This window comes from Zootermopsis nevadensis, unplaced genomic scaffold (genome assembly GCF_977971745.1).
Source record: "Zootermopsis nevadensis isolate Lab colony 2312 unplaced genomic scaffold, Znev_1.0 Znev_ptg000039l, whole genome shotgun sequence".
Lineage (NCBI taxonomy): Eukaryota > Metazoa > Arthropoda > Insecta > Blattodea > Termopsidae > Zootermopsis > Zootermopsis nevadensis.
In genome coordinates this window covers 292,037-309,936 of record NW_028259171.1, presented here as the reverse complement: position 1 = coordinate 309,936, position 17,900 = coordinate 292,037, and the positions used below count along the sequence as shown (strand labels likewise).

The following is a 17,900-nucleotide window of genomic DNA, read 5'->3' as shown; positions in this document are numbered from 1 at the left end:
TTAACGCCTCTTGTAAGTGACACTAGATTCTATTTCTCCTAGAACCCGCCCAAAGTGTTCTGTAAAATGACGATAAAGTTATTTCGTAATTATTCTCCGCTCAGCTGTTTTATTTTGCAAACAGGGGATTGCAAGCAACAAACAAGAGACTAAAAAGACTTCATTTTTTTGGGGCTCCGTATTTAGAAGGCTGTATATAGGCTAGTTGATTGAGCAGGTAATTAGGCTGTTTTTAATTAAGTCGACAGGCGAAAAACCAGTCTCCATGGCAACCACGTGTTTGGAACCCAGGGCAGGGTTACCATTCCTCTGTTTATTGAGTGCGCATGTTTCTCCTGTTTTTTTGCCTATATTTTTCAGGATTATAATCGTTATTATTGTGCAATATTCTGATCTGTTGTTTTGTTTGTCTTTTAGTTCTTGATTGCAACTTAATTGGTTTTGTTTGACTCTTACCACGCACAAAAATAAATTAATTTCAATATTATTTAGCCCTGAAGTTAGAAGCAGCATGTTCCTCCGAAACATTTGCAAACAACCAGCAGATTACACGGCGCAACAACTCAGTAGTTCGCTATTTAGAATCTGATATTTTAATTGTATTTATTACTAATAATATATTTTACCGCAAGCATAATAATAGGAGATGATAAAGTTGCGTCATATTGTGATAAATATATATTTGTTTAAATCTTGTCAGTCTAATCACAATAAAATTCCTATTAAATATTAAAATATTACCTTAATTAACATTTAAATATTTAAAATATATTAAATGATATTCTCTATCGAAATGTTCGATTTACATTAGAATATCACTTTTTACACGACATGTTTCAGTTCTAAAAGAACCATCTTCAGGTGTATAAAATTATATAAACTTAAATATAATTTCTTAAATGCAACTTTTTAGTCAGATGTTTATCAGATTTCAAATTTCAAATGATGTTTTATTCCAGATTTCGATAGGTAATATCATTTAATATATTTAAATATTTAAATGTTAATTATGGTAATATTTTAATATTAATAGGAATTTCATTGTGATTAGACTGACAAGATTTAAACAAATATAATAATAGGAGTTAAAATACAGATATTTTAATAAGACTATTAAGGAAAGCTTTTAATGTATTTTCTGACTCTGTAAATGTCAGGTGCTGAAGTTCAGGTATAATCATTGTACACGTATTTTACAAAAAATTATAACTAAGGTAAGACCTGCTTAGGTAGAGAACCCTTCACACGATATTTGACAGCATTTCTGTCGGAATGCGCTATAAATAATGACTTTCGGCTCGTTAATTTCTGTCATCCCAAACAGAATTGCTAATATTTCATTCGTTTAACGAATATCTCGTTTATAATAATGGAGAAAAAATTTTGATGCTAAGATAAGCAGCGAATACGACAACTCAGAAAATTACAACGTGAGGGCCATCGTAATTTGTAATCTCAAACTCTTGTACGTAAGATTCTATATAGTCTCCTCAGTTCTGTGTTCTCGGACAACGTTAATCCTTTATAGCAGAGTGGTAACTCTATTTACCACCTGCTTTAACAATCAATAACTCTTCATTTTGTATTTAAGAGTTTCGTTTGATTCTCGGAATAAACAGCGATCATTTCCTTAAACAGCGTTAACCAGCTGATCTTTTGTAATGGTGAAGAGTTGTGTTTTCTTCGCGGTACGGACCGAATTCTTAAATACTATTTACACGAGCTCCCAAGTTCCAAGTTGCCACTGCATGTTTCTCATGCAGCCCTCCCGATTTGAATTCTTCAAAAAAATTTCGGGCTTAGAAGGGTTAATCTACACTCCTTAATCAGGCAGACGAATGAAGATGTTCACTCCAGTTGTCCCTCGGTTGCCGAAGAATTCTGAGGATGAGACTTACTCTCAGGTTTCCTTGACTTCTCAATGACCCTAACTGACGGTCAGTTCATCACAGCACTCTATAACCCCCCCCCTCCAAGTTTCTGTCGTCAATTCGAACAGTATGCTCGTATATGTAGACGTTTAAAAGCCATAATAGCATCACCTCGACGCTACTGTGGTTTGCATCCGACACATAGCTCTCTGCTTCAATACCGTAATTTACCCTTCAGATTTAGGTCAAAACTACTGTGTTTGTGAATACACAGTATAATTTGAGATATGCAACGATTCCATGTAAGAATGGCGCGCTATTTCAAACTGAAATGTTTATTGAATGTTGCAAGACAGAATAACAAAATTAATTGTGATTTATACAAGTAGCAGTGATTTTTTTTATTTTTTATGTATTATTTCAGCTGAAAGTTTTATAATACGTCAGTGAAGTTTAAAGACAATCTTGCTTTCAAAATACTACGTTTAGTCTGTGTAAGAAGTTTAAGAAGAAATGGGCGTTTGTCTGAAGAAAAAAAAGTAATATTTTCTTACGAATAACAATACAAATGTCAGGAATTGTAAATAGAAATTTGCATCGAAAGACGAAAGAGATATTCCTAAGGTGAAGGTACACTCAGGCACAAAAGTGAGAGGTAATTAATTTTTTTTGCGGAGAAAACCAATAAAACAGTAAGGCGAGTTTGGATAAACTAGAAAATCTCTCAAACAAACTGAGTCTATATTGAAACAATACAATCAAATGGGGGGAAAAAGAAATACTTTGATGTTTGCAAGTAAACATTTGTACTGTTAAAAATATATTAAAAAGTTTATTGCCGTCAATCACAAATATAATATTGTTAAAAGATTAAAACATCAATTAACGTTCCCCTTCGAGTACTCGATTACATAGGAACTTACACGACTAGTTTCGGCTACAATTTAGCCATCAACGGGTGTTATGTAGTTAAAACTTATTACTGAAATATTGATTTTTATTGTTTTTTATAATTTATATTCTTCATTTTCTGATGATGTTCTTCTTGTTCTTTATATTATTTCTTCGTTGCGTTGTATTATCACAGGTCACTGTTATTAGGTTTGTATTTTGTAGTGTCGTCAATATTTTATGTAGGACCAAGAAGTAATATCGTAATCGTATATAGTAGAAACGGAGATGTATTGGACTGTAATGTACAGTATTTCAGTAATAAGTTTTAACTACATAACACCCGTTGATGGCTAAATTATAGCCGAAACTAGTCGTGTAAGTTCCTATGTAATCGAGTACTCGAAGGGGAACGTTAATTGATGTTTTAATCTTTTAACAATATTATATTTGTGATTGACGGAAATAAAATTTTTAATATATTTTTAATACTTATAATCACAATATGACGCATTTACAATATCTTATTTGTACTGTTGCTTTATGTTAGGACATTGAATAAATACTTCAATTAGAAATGCCTACTTATTTTGTGAAACATCCTGTACATGTGTGGTATTGATTTTTACCTTTACTGTGTTGAATAGAAGTCCTACTGACATCGAAATGTTAGCTTTGTCACCCGCGACTCTGAATCATGCGTAATTGAATTGGGATCCTAAGAAAAGATTTATAGCCCATTATTTTCTATAATGAACCAAGCCGATAACAAAAGAATCTTAATCCTTCAGAGAATTATGGTGCCTGAGTCTACGGATTCAACAACAAAGCCAAGCCAGTTCCATGGTTTCGTTTAAAATCTGTCTTTATTAAATGAGGAGAACGGGTCGGAAACGCGTAGTAAAGCCCACGTGGGCGTGTAGTTAGATACCGACGTTTCGGTGGGACATACGGCCTCCATCTTCAGGACACTAGAACCCAGAAGACCAATATCGACATCTTCACTGCCGTGGGAGTCTCACGTGTGAACACGTGGCAAGCTTTAGCTACTCATAATTACAACAACCTGGTACTAGACCCCATGTTCAGTCAGCTGAATGCACTTACAACCTGTTTATTTAAAGTTAATTTTAATATTATCCTCTCATCTTAGCATTGCTCTCCAGAATTGTAGTTTTCACAATAAGAATTTCATGATATTTGGTAGAGTTTATTTATACCTTGCACACAGCGGTATTACTATTTATTTTGAAGTGATTGGTTGAACTCGTGTGCGTTTGGGGTTTATGGAACACCCATTACTATGAAGAACATTGGCCCGAAGGAAGGTGTAGCGTTATTGCTGTAGGCTGCCTTGTTGTGTTGTGTTTACCTACACATAGAGAATGGCACAAGTATATAACTGTCCTAAGGAACGAGTGTCGTACAGTGGCTCACTATTCCAAGTACGTTTACATCAACGGCGATGCATGGATGCTTGAAATTTGGGCTGCGTAAACCCTTTGAAGCCCGAAGCTCATCTGAATAACATTTAAGAAATCAGTCCGTACCGCGAAGAAAACACTACTCGTCACCATTACAAAGATCAAGTGATTAACGCTGTTTAAGGAAATAATCGCTGTTTAATCTGATAATTAATTAACCCTTCGAAGCCAAAGTTCGTCTGATTAATATTTAAGAATTCAGTCCGTACCGCGAAGAAAACACTACTCGTCACCGTTACGAAGATCAACTGGTTAACGCTGTTTAAGGAAATAATCGCTGTTTAATCTGATAATTAATTAACCCTTCGAAGCCGAAGTTCGTCTGATTAATATTTAAGAATTCAGTCCGTACCGCGAAGAAAACACCACACTTCACCATTACGAAGATCAAGTGGTTAACGCTGTTTAAGGAAATAATCGCTGTTTAATCTGATAATTAATTAACCCTTCTAAGCCGAAGTTCGTCTGATTAATATTTAAGAATTCAGTCCGTACCGCGAAGAAAACACCACACTTCACCATTACGAAGATCAACTGGTTAACGCTGTTTAAGGAAATAATCGCTGTTTAATCTGATAATTAATTAACCCTTCGAAGCCGAAGTTCGTCTGATTAATATTTAAGAATTCAGTCCGTACCGCGAAGAAAACACCACACTTCACCATTACGAAGATCAACTGGTTAACGCTGTTTAAGGAAATAATCGCTGTTTATTCTGAGATCGTATGGAACCTGTAAATATAATGTGCGGGCAAAACAGAGTTATTGAATGACAGGATAATTAATGGATGGAAGGGATATGGAAGGAAGCGGATAGGGTATGTTCTAAGACATTTTCTCGGAATTTGCCTTGAAGTGCCCGAGGAAAACCACGAAATAAGTCTCGTAATTACCGGTATGAGGACGGAGACTTAAACCCGGGACCTTCAAAATACGAAACTTGAGTGCTAACCGCTCCACAGCGAGGTCTAGTCAATGTTCCCTTTCCTATTACTCGGAATTGTTTCACTCGTAAAAGGTTAGAAATTGCGGGACGGGGGGGGGGGTGGTATGACACCTGTGTCGCTGTTGCGCTAAGGACATTCTTATTTTCTGTGTGTAAGTGACTTTCCATTCGTTAGGATGCGAGGCTTGTCTTCGTGAATGTTGTTCCGTACAGATAGCGAGTGCCTTATTCAAATATCTGCTCCGTGCCTCTAGAATCTACTTATGTCACATTCTTCTCATTAAGAAACAATTGGGCTTTTGTAATCTTTTCTCACTTCCATCCGTCTCTTTACAGTCTTTTTTTTCACTAAAATTGGAAGTTGCTCTTCGCATTATTTTAACAGTGCTACTGGGATTTTCCTCCTCGGTTCGTTCATTACAGAAGCAAAGATGTACGAATGATAAAAGAAACTTCTGTGAACGCGGTAATAACATTGTATGAATATGAATATGTATTTGCGTCCCACGTAAGCAGGGTGTTGGCAAAATTAGCCTCTTTGTTACAAAAAAGAAATTTTTGTCAGAAATTTTCCTTGTTGTATGTCTGTGTTCAGAGACGACGTGGGGAATTCTTAATAGCGTGATCACGATTTTTATGAAAAAACCATTGTGCAGTTATCGTTTGTAAAAAAACCTGCTTTTATGTTCTGTTCCATTAACTCGGAGCAGACGCTTACCACTTTAATCCCCCGATGGTAATTGTTTGTACCACCTACTTTAATAATTAGCATCCCTCCATTTTGTGTTCATGACCTTTCGTATGATTCTAACAATAAACCGCGATCATTTCCTTAAACAGCGTTAACCAGTTGATCATAGTAATGGTGAAGTGTGGTGTTTACTTCGCGGTACGGACTCAATTCTTAAATATTATATACGCAGCGCGTGTCTCATTATAAACAGCGATTATTTCCTTAAACAGCGTTAACCATTTGATCTTTGTAATGGTGAAGTGTGGTGTTTTCTTCGCAGTACGGACTGAATTCGTAAATACTATTCAGACGAGCTTCAGCTTCAGAGGGTTAATGAAGCATTTTCTAGGACGAAAAGAAATGGAATAAATCGACTTTTATTTCGATTTTGGTTTTGTGAGTTGTGACGTCATATACTCTAATAGGTGGTTGTTTAACAACGTTTCAGTTGAACGTAGGTAGGTGCATACCAAAGTTACATTATCTTACAACCCAGAATAATATTTTGTTTTCCATACGAAAAGTTTTGGAAACCAGGACCTGTAATTAAACATTAATTTGTTTTAATTTAAGTAACTCCATGGAACACATTCCTCCTTTAGAAGCTAACAGCAGCTAAACTAATCAAGAAATGATTCGCCTTTTACGGAATGATGTTAGTCTTTCCATATGCACAGGACACCATCGTTTGATTCTATCTCGAGCCTCTTAAATGTAAGCCATATCACATCCGATTTCTTTAAGGTCCATTTTAATATTGTACTCTATCCCCACAAGAGACCTCTTCCTTTTATATTTCTTCGAATAAAATCATTCACTTTGATTGGTCCTAAGCACAATCCTTCACAGTAGAAATGTCTTACAAAAAAAAATCGAGAAGCTGACCGGTACTCTTCATCCTGTAACGAATAAACTCGGCCGTACACATTTTCGCATTTCTTGTAACTTACGCACAAAGAAACAAGTGTCATAGTTTTTACGCCACAGCAAAATAACTACGGGATTTTTTTTGTATCAAACATTTTTTATTGCAAATAAATTGCGGATGTGTTAATATGTGAAAAATTGCTTTCTTATGTGTTGTTTACTACGTCATCAGGTTGTAGTTTCATTTGACCGCTGCATTTTTCTCAGAATACCTCAGCTTTTTTATAAATAAACCTTCAATGTGAGCACAAGGTTATAAACAAGAAGTGGAGAATAAGGTATAGACCAGGGGTGGCCAACTCAAATGATCTTTCGGGCCACTTTGGAAATGCATCATAACTCCACGGGCCACATATAAAATTATATATCCCCATATTAGATTTAGATACACTATAGACATTTTTTTGGAGTGAAAAATTGAAACATAATGAGTTATTATTATTGTGTTTACTATTATTCTTACATGTAAACATAGATAATATAATAATAATGATACTAAGCGTACATTGTAAAGAAATATATAGCACTAAAAATTAAATATAGAAAATATATAAATATGAATGAAATAAAAATAATGAAATGAATATATGGATGCACAAATAATGTATTTTTTTAATACATTGGTTTTCACTACTTTGGCCATTATAAAATAAATATATTTTGTAAAAGTGTGATGAATCTCGCGGGCCGGAAAAATGTTCAAGGCGGGCCACATGCGGCCCGCGGGTTGGCCACCCCTGGTATAGACCTTCCTTTCTTCTTCTATTTAAATTGAATTCAATTCTGTCGCTCGTACCAATATACTGCCAGTCATTTTGTAAATTTTCGCATCATTGTATAATCCATTATTCCTCAAATTTTCCCTCGCCCAGATTTTTTTTTATAAAATTTCCTTTATTTTAATTTTTTTTATTCAGTTTCATAAAATGGCTTCCTCTTCGTAAATTGAATGAGTAAATAAAAAATGGGGTGGTCACAACGTATAATCACATTTGCAGTTCTAGACGTACAGTTACGTTTTATTTAATAGGCAGGGGAAAACATTTTCGTTTGTTTCATAACTTTTTATCTTAAGAATATTCTTCATACGTCGTTGAATGCTAATATAGCTGCTGCTAAGGGAATCAGGTGTTTTTATTTTTGTTTGTTTGTTATTGTTCCAATCCTGTTAATTTCAATGCGAAGGTTTTGTTCAGAATCCCAAGCTGTCTTTCCCCTTAGGAATTTTCAGTACAAAATTTTTTTTTAAATTTTTAATCTCTCAGATACGTGCTAAATGTCCCACCCATCTAATTCTCCTTAATTTTATTACCCTAACAGATAAAATATTATCAGAAAGACATCATTAAACAGCTTGTAAAAGGGAAAATAACTTTAAATTGGTCGGAGAGCCAGTTATTATTTCTAAATACGTATCAAATCTGTTCTTGTTACGTCTGAGTTACAGTCCACTGTTTGAGAGAAAGGTGTATACTGTTCCCCGATCTCAATTGTAACTGCGCTGACTCGCCATGTTTGTTATGCATGCGTACATAAAGGAGGAATGATTGTTAATGGTGATAAGGTACAAGTTTCGAATTTGTTACACTTGTTCAACACAATGGACCCCTATATTTGGATCTACGTTGCCAGTCAGAGTGGGTTTGGAACAAGTTGTCGCTCACAAATTTGGTAGGAAGGGCATGTCATTTTAAGTTACCTTAACGCAGCGTTATTTAACTCTTGGAAGCCTAAATAATATTTAAATGTTCAATACGTACCTCATCTCCATGACAAAGATCAGCTGGTTAATATTGTTTAAGAAAATAATCGATGTTTATTCCATGTTTTGGAATAGCAACAGTTAACGCCACAGAATCTCGATCAATTTTATTATGATTACTGTCGAGTTCTGGAAATTGTGATTATAACCTTACCTACACGTTCTTTTTGTGATTACTTGTTATGTAGAGGTTCTTTTGAAAAGTGTTAAGGTAGCGGTATTTGAAAATACTTTTTTTTTAATAAACCGAAAGTAGACTTCAGAAATTTAAATTTTACAGACGACGCTCGTAAAATACAAATTTGTTGGTATGTGTTCAGGAATAATAAGAGTTTTGCATAATGAGCTAGTAAAAGTATTTAGTATAGTTCGTATAGAAGTACAGTCGTCGACAGGGTTTATCTTACCCCTTTACCTGTTAAGATTACTATATTCTGGGATGTTAAATTTTAATTTACCGACGTTTCAGAGGTGCTTAAACCCTCATTATGTAGAATGTTAGAACCTCCGAAACGTGGGTTGGTTGCCACCAGACTGCACTGCGCAACATCCCAAAAGACAGTTAGTTATCTTATTTCAAATAATCTGAATTCCGAATAAAAGTGAACGCTTTAGGAACATGCTACTAGGATCCTTTTAATGTGTAACGTCGCTTAAACGTCCTTGCTGACAACGTGGGGCAGGAAGAGTTCATTGTTCTGGGAGTGAGTAAAGTGCTATAATTGGTTTCATTGGAAAAGGATCCCGACCTGTTTCAACATCAATGCCTCTTCCTACCTGTAGGGCTGGACCAGGGGTGTACTAAGCAGAAAAATGAACTAAGGCAACGTAACGATTACTCATATCGGGAAACCTCGTGGATTGTATTAAGCATTTCCACGCTACGTACGAGATATCTCGCTTGGGAATCCTTTGGATATGGCCTTATTTGAGGCCTAAGAATATGAAATTAAGGCCAAGTTCCTCTCTTAGCGCCAGATATATTACGCTGTCAGTTCTTCGCATTGTGACCCACTGGATTATGACGCTGTGTAGTGGTTGGCAACCCTGATTTTCAAAACCGTGACCAACTTAAATATCAACGTCAATCTGCGTTCTTCAGTTAGGACGAGAGTCGATAGGTTGAAAGTTGTGTGTGCCTTACGTCTTTTAAGTCTGCCATGACGAAAACGAATTTCAGTCGTCAGACATCGGATATCCTGGTTTGTCTCTCTCCATTATTCCACGGTCAATAAGCCTTTCCGACAAGTTAGATGATTGTATCATCACTTGGGCCATAAGGTGACCAGCCACCAGTACCATCCTGAGTCAGATAAATCCGATCTACATCCTCCAACTCAATTTCCCTGTGACGGATTTAATCCATCTATGCCTAGGTTTCGTGAGTGGTCTCGTCGGTTCAGGACTTCCAACCAAGAGCTTTAACGCATTTCTCATCTCCCAATGTGCGCTCTGTCTGCCTTGCCCATCCTCCATGAAGGTTTATTGTCTTGCTGGGCCAACGATTTGCCCACTGGGCCGAATGACACTTGTTGAATTTCGTGTGTAACCACTTGTCAGTGGACTGGTTTAGAACTTGTTAATTAACATCTGGATGAAAATCAGTGTTTTGTCTTCCTGAAGTCCTTACCCGACCTGTGTCTCGCTGTAAGCGCAAATGTTCCAATAATTTCTCACTGTAATTCTACGTTGGACTTCTATAATTGGCTTGTACGTAGAGAAACGTATTTTTCTGAGGTTTCATAAACCTGATAACTTGTCAATTAAAACGTCGAGCCTTTGAACACAATTTGACCGCCGCTGCTATCGTCACGTGATTGCATGTTGGAGAGAAATTGCAGCCCCAAGTATAAGAATACTTATTAAGCTTTGGTGACGTCATTATAACAGGACAAAGGAGCTTTTATATTTGTTAGTAAGAACACGCGGAAGATGCCGTAGATATTCATCACCTACTCAAAAAAAATAAATCATCCGACGTTTTTACCGATTTTCATGCTCGTTGGAAAGTGCTTCTTTATTTTAGTCTACGTCCTTGTGCTTTGCGGCCTGTACTTTCAGTCATCAGTAGGCGTGCACTTGGGAGGATGATATTAAAATGAAAGTTAAAGAAATAGCATGTGAGTATGTGGAATGGGAACAGGTGATATTTGGGACAGGGGTTTGACGTACTGATGAGAACACGGCGATACATTTTCGGTACATTTAAGTGCTGGGAATTTGTTGACTACCTGAGCGACTATCAGCTTTTTTTCACCATTCCCTCCGTATTCTTGCGAACTCTCAATTTTTCATGACTTTTTAAAATTTGTTAGGCCTGCTTTGCTAAGTGACCAATTGCTATACTCCGAGTCGACGCCTTGGATATAAGAGAGCGAAGTGAGTCTTACGGATGCTGGGTCTTGGCTCTGTAGTCTCTGCTGGACCCAGAGTTTCTCCTGCTACCTGTTCTTATTAGTAGTCAGCAGACAACCAGCCCACTTCTACCTGTCCGTGCGTGCCACATCCAGACCTCGGAGCCAATCTACTGTATCTATTGCAATTTATATATTTTTTATTTATTGAACCATCATCCACCATCTTCCTTTTCGGTCACGTGTTGTCAGTTCAAGTTTTTCTAAACAATTTTTAAACTCTTACATATCTTTGGTATGCGTGAATGGAAATTAAAGGCTTCAAGTGTTCCTTGTTGTTCTTTTCGTTTTGTTTGTGTGTGTGTAAGTCACTTGTCTTAGCCGGTTATTGCCTAGACCACGGCCTTGCCCAACACAAGTTATAAATTCGGGCACCGCCGGGAATCGAACCCGAGACCCCAGGATTACAAGGCCAGCGTTCTAACCGCTAGACCATCTCATCTTATTATTATTTAGTGTTCTGTCTGACGACAGGTCCATATGAACAGGATCCTTCCATCCTTTTCTCGGACTGGGACCTGTTCATATACGTTCTTGGCAGATGATTCAGAAGTGGTTTGCCATTGCCTTCTTCTGTGTGTGAATGGAGTAATTGTTGGGATGCCAAGGAGGAAAACTCCGTGTTGCCTAGACCACGGCCTTGCCCAACACAAGTTATAAATTCGGGCACCGCCGGGAATCGAACCCGAGACCCCAGGATTACAAGGCCAGCGTTCTAACCGCTAGACCACCTCATCTTATTATTATTTAGTGTTCTGTGTGACGACAGGTCCATATGAACAGGATCCTTCCATCCTTTTCTCGGACTGGGACCTGTTCATATACGTTCTTGGCAGAAGTGGTTTGCCATTGCCTTCTTCTGTGTGAGTGAATGGAGTAATTGTTGGGATGCCACGGAGGAAAACTCCGTGTTGCCTAGACCACGGCCTTGCCCAACACAAGTTATAAATTCGGGCACCGCCGGGAATCGAACCCGAGACCCCAGGATTACAAGACCAGCGTTCTAACCACCGTAGCGGTAATTCTCGTTATATTCACGTAAAATGTCGGATATGAGGTTAATGGTATAGCAAACCAACAACTTACGTGTAACGTTCCTCGATTTTGTGTGCTTTATTTACACATGAAATCCATTTGTAAGCTCTTACGTGAAATCAGTCGTTCAGCCGTTGTCATAATGACGTTAATAGTAACAGGAGTACTCATCTCTTAACTTTCGTGCATATATATATATATATATATATATATATATATATATATATATATCACTCTAGGAGAGTCCTTTATATAATCTACGTGTACAAATCTAATGAAATGAGATCGGGTGAACAGAAAGGCCAAGAAATTTATAATCCTCTCCACTCCCGAGGGCTAACTCGTTTCGCCCTCAGTTGCTACGCGAAAAGAAATAGTTCCTTTGCTGTTCAAGTTCAGAAATGTACGATTTTGGTGTAATCTGTGTCGATTTAAAATGAAACTGGGAGGCGAAATGTTTTGAAATAATCCACAAAACTTATGTTGTGAGATGGGATATTGCGCCGTGTAGTCATGTATAAACTGACCAAAGCTTCGGAGGAGTTTACAGATTCCATTATCAGGGCGAAAGGAGAGAGTAAGCAATCTTTTTTACTTTCGTCAGTTTTTAGCATTGTATAAGGCTGACCATTCCAAAAGAAATTCTCATCGCCATGAGAACCTGAAATGTCCTGCGATGTTACGGGCGAAACGCCTCTCATTATCAAACTCGTTTTCTCGTGGAGCGTTGCATTTTCACAGACTTCGTGGAGAGAGCGTCAGGTTTCATGTACACGAAACTTTTTATTTTTCGAAGGTGCGTGTTTTCTGCAGAGTTCTCTCTCTACTTTTATACTTTGAACTTGTGTACATAACCTCACTTTCCAGGTCTCCTTAGTTCTTTCAACATATGCGTGGCCTCTAACTCTGGAATACGCTGGATTAAACAAACAAAGTTATACGCTGTTTGCTGTGATACAAGACCGACCCGAACTAGGGAGAAATATGGCTGAAATTTTTACTTCAGAGCGTGTGGGCAAGGATTAGGAACACGGATTTTGCTGTAAAGACGTCACAATGTACGTACTTTAAGTAACTCTGCAAACAGACGTCGAGGCACCTCGTGGATTTCGTGTCGACAAAGGTACAAGGGTACTAAAAAAACACGAGAGGCAATATATTTTATAACACCCCGGCAGATTTCACGCTAGATGGCAGCATGGAGAGACATACACCAGTTTTAAGTCACATGAATTTATTAAAAAAACCGATAGTCTCTGACCCCTACGCCTATTTCAGCTTCCATTTTGAGGCCTGTTACTTCAATATCTAAAAATACTTGTCAGCAAAAACGTCTCGATATTACAAATATTTTCGCCTTTTAATAATTTATCATTATTCTTGAACACTGCGTATAAATATGAGAACTGCGGATCTAATACCAACAGCTTCTAGTATTATAACCTAGACAAGGCTTACGTAATATCACATTTTAAATATGTTTAATTACCTGTTGTTTTGAATATATTAATATTTCAATATCTCGACATCACTTCACAGTTAATAAGCATACTTGTAGTTATTACTGTAATCTTGAGGCTTGCTAGGAATGCAGGGAGTCCGTAGCGTTTAAAGGCAGACGCCGTCTCTCTCCGCAAGTCTCAAGATTACAGTCGCGAACAGTACGTGTCCCACTTACAGATGACAGCAACGGGTCCAAACGTGTGCTGGAAGTATAAGAATGTATTTTTATTTCACTTAATCAAATTGACACGATAGAATATGGGTTCTGTGATTAGCTCCCGGCTTTCATTCTGTAATGACAGAACGTGAAAGCGAGTCACTCAATTACATTCAATATATATTTATTTTCACAGTCTATACACAAACGTTGTAATTAAATGATGTTGTTAAAATTATATAATATTAAAACATTATGTAGTACAAAATATTATATTTTGGCGTTTTTTTGCGACATGTTTTGATGGATAAGACCTCATCTTCAGGTTTATATCAATTTTATAATATTTTAAAATTATTAGATATTTTTATGCAATGTATTATATTGATCTGTGGTTTGTTTGTAGATTTTCCATTTTCATGATAATAATTAAAACATTAATTCCACAGAAAATAAACGTCTGACTACAAACTCATCATGAAAATGGAAAATCTACAAACAAACCACAGATCAATATAATACATTGCATAAAAATATCTAATAATTTTAAAATATTATAAAATTGATATAAACCTGAAGATGAGGTCTTATCCATCGAAACATGTCGTAAAAAAACGCTAAATAATGTAAAATCGTATTTACGATAAAAAGCGCCAAAATATAATATTTTATACTACATAATGTTTTAATATTATATAACTTTAACAACATCATTTAATTACAAAGTTTGTGTATAGACTGTGAAAATAAATATATATTCTGTTGTGACTTTATAGGCAAGTTCGTCACAGGGGAGATTTGTTTCCAGTCGTAAATGTCGATCATTTTGCCCTGAAAGACCAATAAAGTCTTTCGGGGAAGGCTCCAACACTGACGAAAGTCACGACAGACAGACGGACGTATCATTAATACGATCTTCAGACACGCCACCGCTAAGACTATGTGTTACGTGAGTTGGCGGTAATCGCGTGGTGACCAGCGACAAGGGGGGAGCGTGGTGCGCGCGCATCAACATATATTTCGAAAAAACATCGTCTCTCTCTCTTTACTCCAACTCTTCTAGATTTAACCTGAGGTTGAAGCATGCTAAGGAACATGGAACAACCAAGGTTCTAGGAATAATCAGACGGTCCATCTGCATTAGTCAATGTTTTTGGCGCCAGGCCGCCTCGAAAAGTAGATTTTCTGTCCTTGGAAAAAATTCAGATGCCAAAAGTTTTCATCGCCGGATATCTATATATTTTTACGAAAGTTGTCTGCTTCTAGACGCCAAGATTGAGAAGGTATTTTTACTAATGTGTGCTCTGTTTCAAAGTGGGTTTGTTTCTCGGCGTGTCAGGACGTCGAGAGGAAACAGAAATCTCGAATCGTCTGCCAACGGCAATTCGATATCTCGGATATAATATACCAGGAGTCGTAAAGCTGTAAGAGAAGGCAATATCATTGTGCGTCTTGGCAGTAGGCAAACCTTTACATTTTCGTCACATGTTCTAATAATTATAATATATAGTGAACAAACCAACACTATAATGTACACTATTGCGATACGCGTTTCGACCTCAAGAGGTCATCATCAGTGGCACATATAGTCAAATGGTTCGAGCAAATTTCATAATTAAAATAAAAGGTAATTGACAATTATTCACAGGAGCCGTTGCTGGTCTCGGCGAGATGTACCTGTGAACTCGAGAACCGTCGTCTCTGATGCCACTGATGATGACGTCTTGAGGTCGAAACGCGTATGGCGATAGTGTCCATCATAGTGTTGGTTTGTTCACTCTATATTCTAATACACTACACGGTATGCAAAGTTTTAAGACTAATAATTATAGTTTAACCAGTCCAAAAATTAATTGAAATTATAACTGGCGTCGACGAATAAAATACTTTCCATTCACTGATCTCTATCGTTGTGAATGACCGGGATGTTCTTTTGTTAAATCTTATGTGGTACCGCCTGATTCGACTTCTAATGGTTAAGCGAAGTGTTTTCTTCGCGGTACGGTCTGGATTCGTAAATAATATTCAGACGATCTTCGGCTTCAAAGGGTTAACCAGCTGATTTTCGTAATGGTTAAGTGAAGTGTTTTCTTCGCGGTACGGACTGAATTCATAAATAATATTCAGACGATCTTCGGCTTCAAAGGTAGAGCTGGAAAATGTCCCCCAAAGCCACAAAATACTCGACCTGAAGAGCCTCTATTATATTAAAACAAAAGTGGAGCCATACAAGACTCGGACCGTCCCGCCTCAGTGCGCGCGGTGCCAGCAATTCTACCACGTGGCGGCCAGCTGTCAGGCCCCTCCGGCCTGCGGCTACTGATCCGGGAGTCATTGCTCATGGGAGTGCACGGCCCGACTCGAGCCGGATTTCATCCCAACTTGCGCCCTTTGCAAGCTCGGCGACCACAGCCCCAGATTCCGGGGCTGCCCATTTTTCCAGTCCCTTATGGATAAAGAGGGCAGGCTCAACCAGAAGAAGGCCACGGGTAAACCCCCCAACGCTGGTCCTGTCCGACAGCCAGCCCTCCCCAGACCCCCAAGTTATAACAACAGAAACTTTCCGGCCATGCGTGTGACCAACGCCTGGAACAGACCACTGGTCTTCGGCACCCAAACGGGTACGCCGACGCATACATCTTTCGTGCAGCCATCAAATATTCCTTTCCACTGCCAATTTATTCCGAACCAAGTGCACTCTCCTGCCGCACAACCCAGGAATCTGGACCCACGGACCCCCAACCCCTCTCACAGAACCTGCTCACCCCGCGGCTCTAACTTGGCTCAATTGCCCCAGTACTCCGAGGAAAATCCCGAACCACAACAGCCCTCTCGCAGAACCCCTTCTCCTTCTTCAGTAGTGGAGAGAGATGGGATTACAACGAACATTTCCCAATCGGCCGCACCTAAAATGACAAAGATCAGACCCGACACACCGACTCACCCCCACAGACAAGGACAAAAGCGTACCGAAACGGGACCCCAGTCACAGCCTGACCACCGTCCGCCAGCACAGACAAACAGCCGGATCCCGTTGCCACGTCAGCAGCGCTTAGGAAACTCCTACACCGACCGCCAAACCAGAGACTTTGTCAATACAGTCAGGTCGTTCAATCCTTCTTTCTTTTTCCAGTGCCTCCTCCAATCACTAACAGCCATGCTCTTCCAGTTTGCCCAACATCCCTACGAAAGTGCCCTCCCTGTCATCTTCAACACCTTCCTAACCCAATTGCTCGGCATCAATTATGGCTTCCCTGTCTAATAATACAAACATAGTGTTTTGGAATGCCAGGGGCATCCGCAATAAAAAATCCGAATTCTTCAGATACTTGGAATCAAACAACATCCCAATAGCCCTATTGAATGAAACGCACCTAAAGTCAACTGTGAAATTCAAATGCCCCAACTATCATGTGTACAGGTCCGACAGAGAGGAGCGACCAGGTGGGGGCACAGCTATCTTAATACGAAAGGAAATCAAACATTCGGAAATCCTTCTACCAAAATTACAGCACATGGAAGCCACTGCGATCCAGCTGCATATTAACAAGGAACTAATTACGTTAATTTCGATCTATAACCCTCCGGGCCAATTAGTGGAGAGGGACCTCGACCTTCTACTCCAAACGGGCAATAAAGTTATTCTTGCGGGCGACTTCAACGTGAAGCACAACTTGTGGCATTCCATCAGGAGAAACGCGCCGGGACAAATATTGCTCAACCACTACAACAAAAATAACTACTTAATCGCCGCCCCCATTAACCCTACTCACGTTCCGGATAACGACCCGGCAAGCGCTGACGTCTTGGACCTCTCGGTCTTAAACAACGTCCAATCCCACCATGACATCAAAACCTTAGGCTTTCTGTCCCACTCGGATCACAAACCTGTCCTGCTAACAATACGTGGCCCAGTTCAAACCGACCTCCCGAAAACCACGTTTGTCTATAAAGCCGCAAACTGGCATCTCTTCCAGTCTGTGGTTAACAACAACTTAAACACCACACTCTTAGCAAACAATGCGACACCTCCGGAAATAGAATCCGCAGTCACCCACCTTACCAACGTACTTCAACATGCCATCAATCAATCAGTTCCAAGCAAAACCAGGACCTTCAGTTCAATGCAAATAGCACTGTCGACACGACTGCTAATCCAGGAACGTAATAAATTGCG

At 38.6% G+C, this 17,900-nt stretch overlaps 1 long non-coding RNA gene across 2 annotated transcripts in view; it reads right to left on the bottom strand.

Moving 5' to 3' along the window:
• LOC147871777 (uncharacterized) overlaps nt 1-17,900 on the bottom strand; it is a 186,013-nt gene that overhangs the window by 54,592 nt on the left and 113,521 nt on the right. Inside the window, exon 3 of one of the 2 annotated variants that reach the window (XR_015538304.1) lies at nt 13,318-13,769. The exons of the other annotated variant lie outside the window; for it this stretch is intronic. This is a non-coding gene — a long non-coding RNA (uncharacterized LOC147871777). Of the gene's footprint in view, nt 1-13,317; nt 13,770-17,900 lie in introns of those variants that run through there. 2 annotated transcript variants of the gene reach the window in all.